The following is a 10,042-nucleotide window of genomic DNA, read 5'->3' as shown; positions in this document are numbered from 1 at the left end:
GACTGGGTCATTTAAACTATACAAAGATACCGGCATCCCACATGGGGCCTATAACTCTGGAAACAGGGCGTCCCCGAGGCTGAAGTTAATGCGTCTCAGCTCCGGAGACCCCCTGTTTCCAAACGTTATTAAAATCAAATAAAAACAGTCAGATTGCCAGTAAGAGCTATGCAGAAAGATGCAGCTTTCTCTGTGAAACTCTTCCAGACTGCTGGGGCAGAACTTAGAGAAAAACTGAGCTAAAGACACTGCTATCCCGAGCGGTATTGGCATTTTCCTACCTCACAGTTTCTGACTTGCAATAACTCTTTCTGAATATCGTGATAACACAAATGTCATACCGTGAGGTAGGGTCAGTTATAACATCGAAGCTACTAGAATAGGCCCCATAGGCTCTTATGTACAATGGTAAGAAGGAGGTTAATGCATAGTTAGCTATGCAATACCATCCATTCATGAGAATGGAAATTACTGCATAATTAACTATACACCATCAAGCGTCTCACCATATTTTATATGGGTCAAAAAAGAAATAGATTCGAGAAAGCAGCACAGGAACACAGCAGGGCTTGAAAATAGCTGGAATAGGGCCAATCTATTGGATTTATCTTTGAGTGCTGGAAGGTAAACTGCACCCAGTACTCACATGAGGAAATCCAGGGTTGTGCTACTCCATGCGCCATGCTACAGGTATGTGCTCGCTATCACTATTAGCGATGTGTCAACAAGAGCATGCTGCATCTTTAACAAATCCTTCAATGACTCATCATACAATAATACGTGACTACTAATTGATTTCTTCCTGCATGCAAGCGATATGTTATTTAAAAATCCATAGAAGGCTTAGAGGAATCAGAGTACTCTTGAGATTTTACGAAGACTAACATCTAGCATCATTTATATAGTGAAAACCCGTATGTGGAACTTTTTGGGGGATGCTTAGTAATGAGTGGTAGTGTTTCATGAAGATCCCAATTTCAATGCAGGACTTTGTCAGTGCCATTAGATCTCTTAGAAATGTTCCACTTGGTGCAAATAATAACATTTTGTAAAATAAAACATAAATAAATGTAATCAATATTAAAGCAAAAAAAAAATGATTACTTTGACTTCTCTGAAAAAATTATTTTCTTCAAAGATGGTAAAAAGTCAGGTGCTTTCCCAACCACTTATTTACAAAGCAGACGAAGGGGGATTAAAAAAAAAAGAGTACTCTTCCGGTACAAGGCCTCGGTAAATAAAAAGTGGCATCATACAAATGGGAAGAGCTAAAGTGACTTAAGTCAAGCCGTTCCCAAATCTTCTATCTTTTTGTTTTCTCCTCAGAAAACTTTTATTACAGTTCACTGCATTCACCCATCCCTCATCTCATCTATAACAACAAAGATTAAAGCTAATATTACGTCTGCACATTGTGCAGAAAGAGGCAGCCAGACTATTGTCTGGATTAAGTCAGAGAGAGTCTGACAGGCCCACATCTTAACACCTATATTTAACCCTTAGAGGATTTAGGCCTAATTACCCATACACCTGTATCAACCTAGTAGAAGTCTCTGATCTGAAAGGTTGACCTACACTTTCCTTTCATCCTACATATATAGTGGAGATCTGGTAGACTGACAGTACATATGGGAAAATTAGGCTGCATTATTTATTTATTTATTTATTTATTTATTTATTGTGTTATCAGTGTTAATGGAAAGTGAAGTGGTTAAAGGTGAACCAGTAATGTAGTAAATACTTAACTAAAATAAAGGTAAAAATTATATATATTAAGAAAAAAGAAAAAATACACAATACATTTCATGCAGTATTATGCATTCTGGCGGAACAGTATTGTATAATATACACAACACTGAGAACGTTTCAGAACATGTACATGTACACCACAGAAGACATTAAAATTACATTTCTGTAGAGCAGTGCATAAAGTGTGAGAGTGCAATAATATAAATAAGAATAATAATTAAAAAAAAAAAAGTCCAAGAGAGATTTCTCATTTTATTTATCAGGCCATTGAAAGATTGCAAGTACTTTCTATTGAAGTTTAGCCACTAATTTATATCATACATGTGGGACAAAGGCAATAAAGTGGTTATTCTCTTGAACTAAATGTAGAGGCAAAGCCCTCTCTAATCTGCTTCCTTACTACATCTCCTCTAAGGCCTCGGACATGGTGCCTCGGGCCGCGCTGATCCGCGCTCCTGCTCTGCCTCGCCTGCTCAAACTGGAGCTTTTTTGTGTCCTGGCAGGCGAGGCAGTGAGCGCGCTTTGGGGGCGGGGCGGAGGCGGGGTGGAGGCGGGGCGAAGGCAGGGCGAAGGTGTGGCGGAAGCGGAACGGAGGCGTGGTGGAGGCGGGGCTAGTCCCTCACTCCCATTGGATGTGAGCGGTCACGTGACCGCTCCTCCGCTCCCCTGACCGGCAAATTTTAAATTTGCCTGTCTCCTCAAAATATCTGAGCCTCTGCACGCATGCGGAAGCGGCTGCTAAAGCCGCGCTGATGACAGATGCAGGGGGTAAGTGCATCTGCTCAGCGCGGCTCAGCACGGCCTACTGTACTATGTCCCAGGCCTAACATGGACACGGGGATACAGGTTGAGTAAACACGTGATTGACAAGCACTCCCCCATTCCGAGGCCCAATGAAAGGAACATTCTTAATTTCCAAAGAAACTAAAACAGCTAAATATTTACTATGAGTAGGATTACTAATGTTTAAGGAAGATCGTTACAGGATTAAAAAAAATTTAAAATGTTTTTTTTTTTTGCAATCTAACTGGAATCACTTTATACATTTAAGTGAAATATATAAGATACAGTTTTATGGGGGGGGGGCAAATACATTAGAGTACGTATGCTACAGGAACAATATGATCCTTAGCAATGTTCCTTATGCTGAGGCATTAAGTGATTACCTTTTGTCTATCAACACCACTGGACAATTGGCCATCAGTAGCCACCTATATGTTTGATGTATCTATGGGTGTATCCTATATGTTCTTAATAAATGTATATCTGCATACAGACCAAATGAATGACAAAGATCATGTAATAACACTATAGGTGATATAGCTATATATACAGTAGTTATAATAATAACGCTGTAGGTAAAGACGCAGTCTCTGATAGCTGATCACAAAACAACCTTTTGTATACAGTCTAACTATGTAATTGTCATCTTCAAACAAATATAACCATGCTTGAAGCAAGGATTTGACTGCTTTTCCTTCTGAAGTGAATCACATGCTTCCAGTAAGAGGGCTTAGCACAGCTCAGGAAAAAGGGTGAGACTAGAACTGTAGGTCTACAATGTATTGTTTCTAAAACAAAGAAGTGATTTATCATAGTGTTTTATCATATTTATACATAATCTTTCGACTTGCTTTTATACATATTTTATGTTGATATATATATGCCACTCATTGACACCTTGTTTATATACAGTAACTTATTTAATTAATTATTTTGGGCTTTAATTAAGTAATAATCCCCGAAGAACAGGGCATTATTGGCCAATAATGCCCTGGCTGGAAGAGTTGAAGGTCCGAGGCGAAGCCGAGGGACTTTAACCCAGCCAGTGCATTATTGGCAAGTAATCCCCTGTTCTGAGGGGATTATTACTATTATAGGCTAAATGTAGGCATTTAAAAAAAAAATCATATAGCCAATACTCCCCCCTCCGCCCCAACCCCCCCCCCCCCAATCGCAGATCAGGTCCCCTAAGATGTTCTGGGGTCTGGCTATATGTCTCTGTGTGGTGCATACCTGCTGGCAACAGGAGGGCCTGAGTCTCCCGTGATGACATGGGGGACAACAGGAACAGGTTACTGGGGTGAATGCCTTCGTTCTCGTTCAATGGTGCAGCGCCTCCATCTGTAGTAAGCCCCAGGGATGCGGGGTGGAATCCCTACCACAGAAATCTCCCTCCCAGGGATAGAGAGATTCCAGTCTCACACAAGGTTATCGTTAAAACCAGCAGTCTCTTTATTCTCTTGGGCAGTAGCAGCAGCCGACAGGTACAGTGATGCACAGTCCACTACTGTTCTCCCTTGTGATGGTCCCTGCCACCACTCTGGACCAAAGGGCATCCAGAGTGGGGCTAGCCCTTCCCTCACCCCCTAAGCTGGATGAGAGGTACTTGGTCCACCTCACTAACTATAGCTATAGCAGCTCTAATCATGAGCTGCTCACTCCTAACACTAACTCACTCAGACAGAACTCCTCTAAATAGGAAGTGACACTGCTCTATGAAGCCTCCAGTAGGCACCGCCCCTGTGTCTCTTGATTGGGCACAGGGTCACGTGACCTCCCTTCACTTACACAGCCCAGTGTCATAAGCAGGGAAAACCCATGACAACTCCTGGCAATCTGCCCTTAGCAGAGTTTACACACAGGAGGAGGATAGAACTATATCTCCGTTTCTTACCAGGGCTACACTCTCCCTCAGGTGAAAATCAAATGGTCCCCACTTGGACCTAATTTGATGGACCATTGTAACACCTGTATGCCCGCAGACCTGGCCAGTCCCCAGTACTGAGGTGGGTAAGGGTATAACATGCACCCACAGCAGTGAGGGCGTGCCCGGAGTGTGGTAAGTTGCGTTGCAGGGCCTGGTGAGAAAGGGTTAACGTTATACTTGCTGAGTCCGGGGTGCCAGAGGTCGGAGGTTTAATGTCCAAGAGCCAGAGTTCAGGGGCAGGAGAGAGCAGCGTGGTGATGTCCGAAAGCCAGGGTTCATGGGCAGGAGAAGGCAGCGTAGTCGAGTCCAAAGAAGAGTCCAAGGGTAGCGAGGTACATGTAGTCCAACAGAGCCAAGATCAAACAAAAGGAATCCAAACAGGGGCAGGGGCAGGGACAGGAACCAGAGCTGAAACAGACAAGGGAGCTAGGCATATACACTGCACACACAGGAGCTACAGGAAAGCTATGCAGAGCAAGAACTGAGAGGACAGAGTGGGGTTATAAAGGAAGAAGGGCCAATAGGAGTGAGGGGTGGAGCAGAGGTTTGTCTGGGTATTTGCAGGGGTAGGTCCGTGTGAGCAGGGGAGGAGACAGGGAGGTAATCCAGCGCAATCACCTGCAGCTGACGGGGGGCGGAGCCAGTGGATGGGGATGGCTGATAACTGGGTCAGGTGCGCGCGCCTTCTGTAAGGCTGTTATGTGCGCGCCTCGACCATGTGCCTGGGCGTGCGGTGTGCATCACGGAGGAAGGACTCGGCATGGAGGAGGTGAGAGGCAGAGGGTTAGGAGGAGCAGTGGAGCTAGGTGCAGTAAGGGCTGGGGTGATGGAGGCATGCCGAGGGGCGCGTGTCCATCGATCCATCACAAGCGATCGGGAGCGCGCGCGTTCTGTGAGGCTGCCGTGCGCGCGCCTCGATCGTGTGCCTGGGCGTGCGGCCCGTGCCACGGAGGAATGGCTCGGTGAGGAGGGGAGAGAGAGTGAGGAAGCGGGGAACCGGGGCAGCTAGCCGCAGTGGGGCCTGAGGTGACGGGGACATGCTGAGAGGCGCGAGTCCCCCGATCCGTTACAGTACCCCCCCTTCAGGATTGGACTCCGAACGATCCTCCCAAGGTCTATGAGGAAATTTCCGATGAAACTGTCTGAGGAGAGCTGGGGCATGAATGTGATGAGAGGGTATCCAGGAGCGTTCCTCCGAGCCATATCCTTTCCAGTGAACGAGGAACTGAAGTCTGCCCCTGGACCAACGAGAGTCGAGAATGGACTGGACTTCGAGTTCTTGCTGTCCTTGTATTACGACAGGATTGGGTCTCTGAGGGCGGTCTGGAAAATGGGCATTTTGGATAAAGGGTTTTAGCAGAGACACGTGGAATACAGAGGGTATCTTCATGGTAGGAGGAAGCAAAAGTTGATACACAACTGGGTTGATCCGTTCGAGGACCTTGAAGGGAACCAAGAATCTAGGAGCCAGTTTCTAGGAAGGAGTCTTGAGCTTGATATTCTTAGACGATAGCCAACTCTGTCTCCAGGTTTGTATTCTGGGCCCACTTGACGTCGCCGATCTGCTTGCATCTTTTGTCTTTGAATGGACCCTTGCAAAGCTTTTAGAATCTTTTTCCAAGAATTTTGTAGATTGGAAATGTGAGAATCTGCTGCGGGAACACCAGAGGGGAGGGAGGAGAGGGGAAAACTGCTGGGATGGAATCCATAGTTAATGAAAAAAGGCGACTCTTGCGTGGACTCGTTCTTCAATGAATTAATAGCGAACTCAGCCCAGGGTAATAGATCCACCCAGTTGTCTTGAGATTCTGACACAAAGCATCTGAGATACTGTTCCAGGGTCTGATTCATTCTTTCCGTCTGGCCGTTGGTCTGTGGGTGATAACCCGAGGAAAAGAGAAGGGAAATGCCAAGTTTCTGAGAGAATGCTCGCCAAAACTTAGAAATTAATTGAGTACCTCTGTCTGAAACAATAGAAAGTGGAACACCGTGTAACCTGAAAATTTCCTTAGAAAAAATGTCAGCCAAGGTAGCGGAATTGGGGATACCCTTGAGGGGTATAAAATGTGTGTGCTTGGAAAACCTGTCCACTACCACAAGGATCGTATTCATCCCTTTAGAATTTGGAAGTTCCACAATAAAGTCTATGAAGATATGCTTCCAAGGCTGTTCCGGAATGGGAAGAGGCAGGAGGAGACCAGAAGGTTTGTGTCGGGCGGATTTGCTCTGGGCACAGACCGGACAAGCTCTGGTGAAATCGAAAATGTCTTTGTTCATTTTAGGCCACCAAAAGTTCCGTTTGATAAGATCTACTGTCCTCTTGAAGACTGGATGACCAGCAGATCTAGACGGATGTCCCCACTGTAGTATTTTATGGCAAAAATGTGGAGCAGCGTACAACCGTCCTTCTGGCACCTTAAATCTCCTAGGAATATGAGCCTGGGCTTTATTAATTTCATCCAAGATATCAAAGTTATAGGTGGAAATAATACACTTAGCGGGGAGAATCGCCTCTGACGATTCGTTAGATCCGTCCTCCGTAGAGAACTGGCGAGGCAGAGCATCGGCTTTGATATTCTTGGTGCCTGGGATATAAGAAATCGTGTAATTGAACCGAGAGAAAAACAATGCCAAACATGCTTGACGGGATCCCAAACGACGAGCCCCCTCAATGTACAATACGTTTTTGTGATCGGTGAGAATGGCTACTGGCTCCTTGGTACCCTCGAGGAGATGTCTCCATTCTTGGAGGGCTAATTTGATGGCCAGAAGCTCACGGTTCCCGACATCATAATTTCTCTCGGCCGAAGAGAACTTCCTGGAAAAAAATCCACAAGGATAGAGTTTTTCTTGTGGGGAAGATTTCTGATCCCCCTCTTGCCCCCACCCCTCTTTCTCCTCTCTTCTCTCTTCTATCCTTTGACTTTTCACAGAGAGATACACAAGGAAGCGGCCGCTTCCCCAATAAGACTTGAAAAAGATACTTGGATCTCACCTAAAGAAAGTAGATACATAGGAAAAGAAGACAACAGTACAATGTTTATGTTTAAATGCAATGTTTAATCTTATCTCTTCCTATGACTGTGAGTTTGTATCATTAAAATGGAAACGTTTACTGTACGATGTCTATCTCTCTAAAAACAATAAAAAAAATTGAAACAAAAAATAAAAGGCAGATCCTTTGTAGAGTAATACTCACAAACATCATAAAATCATAAAGCTCATCGTATAGATGTCACAAGACTTGAGAAGGTAGATGCTGGACCTGAACGGCTGATATTTTCAAGCAAGGTAAGCATGTATTATTCCTCCGTCTGACCGCAAATCCTCAAAGCCAACCAGGCTCCTTCTTCATGTCCAACTAAATAGAAAAGAGCTGGATATAAGCTTCAGGAAGAGCACCGTAGAGAGTCTCTGAGATATCAATTATATAGCGGGACATAGTATTGGAACGGGATACATGAAATATAGAATCAAACAGTGTAGGCGCCGTTAAGAGGACTGAGAGAGTACATTATGTGGGGTTATATAGGAGACCTACCTAGCTAACCTGTAAAGTGCAAGGATATTACCCTTCCATGGTTGCAGGATCACAGGTCTTAACCAGTTCCTCACTACTGAAAGCAGGTGGGGAGCTGCATGTACTCCTGCTGTTAACCATTGCCTCATCTGCTGGATTTATGCTTGGTCAGCTGATACTGTTGATTGGGCTGTGTGTCCCGTATGCATCCCTCAAATCACGCGTGATAGCAATAGAAAAGAAAAAGAGGATCATAGTGGCCGCAAACCCCAAGGAACTAGGTATTTGAAGGGGGGGGAAAGAGAAAAATCGCCTCCCACGCGTTTCGCACCAAACAGGCGCTGGAGTACCGAGTGCGGAGAAGCTCACTTATTATACTCTCCCCACATCGTCAAACACACATGACAGTACATGTTTTGCTTGACACAGAGAAGGTGCCTGCTTGGCTTTGAGGACTCGTGGTCAGACGGAGGAATAATAATGCATGCTTACCTTGCTTGAAAATACCAGCCATTCAGGTAAATACCTTCTCAAGTTTTGTGACATCTCTATGATGAGCTTTATGATTTTATCATGTTTGTTACAAAATCAAAACATTTAACTGCCATTATTATGGTCCTGACCTAGGAGAAGCCTGTTTAATTGTATTTTATGATTGCTTTGGTTTTCATTTTATGATCCTGATAAATAAATTGAAGTAAATTGAGAAGCTTGCATTGCATTTTAAACTAGCTAATAGCTGTATTGAAAATTCAGTCCAATTAAAAAAAATGCACCATATCTACAATAAATTACTCTTAATTGTTGCATTCACACGGGATCTCCAAATCTGCATTTAACCCCTCCTTTTGGTAATGTGCGTAGGAAGCTACTGAAAAAGAGGGATACAGGCAACAAAATATGGTCTATTGCAAGCTGTGTGGGTATTTGTGCTGCTGTTTAGCATTTTTAAATGATCCCTAGTATTCATCCAGAACAGCTCACAGTCACATTGGTATCTGCGGGGCTAGGATTCGTGACGTCCAAGGTAACCGAGTTCCCATCTGGTTCCAATAATCCCAGACTCTATACAACTCTTCTTTTTGTTAGTAAGTGTTCAGATTTTGGCAGCAGTTGTGTGCTTGGGCAATAGTACTGCAATAGTACTGCATGTGCATGTGTTTTATTTTCTCCACGTATCTGGAAGGCGTCTATTGTACCTGTCTTTCACACAAAAAAAAAAAAAAAACATACAATCCAGCATTAAACGAGTTTAAGTGTTCCCTTCTCCAAGTCATCCCTGCCTCTTATTTTACTCGTCTGCCTATACATTCTCCAAACATAAACCTTCTTCCCGAAATGGAAGAAAAGAGAGGTTGGTGGGATTCAGAAGCCACCAGCAATGTAATTTTAGAGCTGTAGAGCTGAAGCCAGGAAATGGTTAAGAAACGCAATTCTCCTTCCTATGCCTTGAAGGCAGAATCTTTTTGATGTATGTGCTTGGGGTTGGCAGGGGATCCGCGTGTGCTGGGTTTGCTTTGCCTGCTCTCCCTCTTTGTTTTGAGCAAGAGGTGGAGATTATCCATCCCACCCAGTCAGAGGTCCGTGACAGAGCAGATCAGATGAAGTTGTGATCTCAGCCGTAGTAGTTCTGTGCTGGTGGTGAGGAAAGCTGGCTGGAGAGAAGGTGACTGCCTCTAGTTCTCATGCTTATACTGTATGATCTATCATACACATGCTCTCGGACCTCTGCAGACCTGTGCACTATCCTGGGTGTCAGGAGCGCCTCCAAACTTCGATCTGCAATACATGGTAATATTACACTTTCATTCCTGCGTTTGCTGGGTATTTGCTCCCTATGTAAGAGCATAGGCTGTCAACTCCAGTGCTAAAGAGGATGTGGGTTGCGCTGAAGAGGTTAAACACTCAACAAGGAAATAGCTCAATGTCTTATCTTGTTTGGATGTACATGCATATTTAACTATTGTTTAGGATATGTTTTCTGGGGTGCAAATTACGGAAGTTAATAATTAGCCCACACATTATCTATCTTTAATTTTTTGTTAACTATAGTATTTTTAAAA

At 44.2% G+C, this 10,042-nt stretch overlaps 1 protein-coding gene across 1 annotated transcript in view; it reads left to right on the top strand.

Moving 5' to 3' along the window:
- Positions 1 to 9,432: 9,432 nt before the first annotated feature.
- The window catches only part of EDNRA (endothelin receptor type A), a 64,888-nt gene continuing 64,278 nt past the window's right edge, over positions 9,433 to 10,042 (top strand). The window contains exon 1 of the mRNA XM_075613899.1: positions 9,433 to 9,770. The gene's annotated coding sequence lies outside the window, so the exon portion shown is untranslated. The remainder of the gene's footprint in view (positions 9,771 to 10,042) is intronic.

The sequence above is a fragment of the Ascaphus truei genome, chromosome 1 (genome assembly GCF_040206685.1).
Source record: "Ascaphus truei isolate aAscTru1 chromosome 1, aAscTru1.hap1, whole genome shotgun sequence".
NCBI lineage: Eukaryota > Metazoa > Chordata > Amphibia > Anura > Ascaphidae > Ascaphus > Ascaphus truei.
The sequence above is the reverse complement of the archived record's forward strand: the minus strand, read 5'-3'. Positions and strand labels throughout refer to the sequence as shown.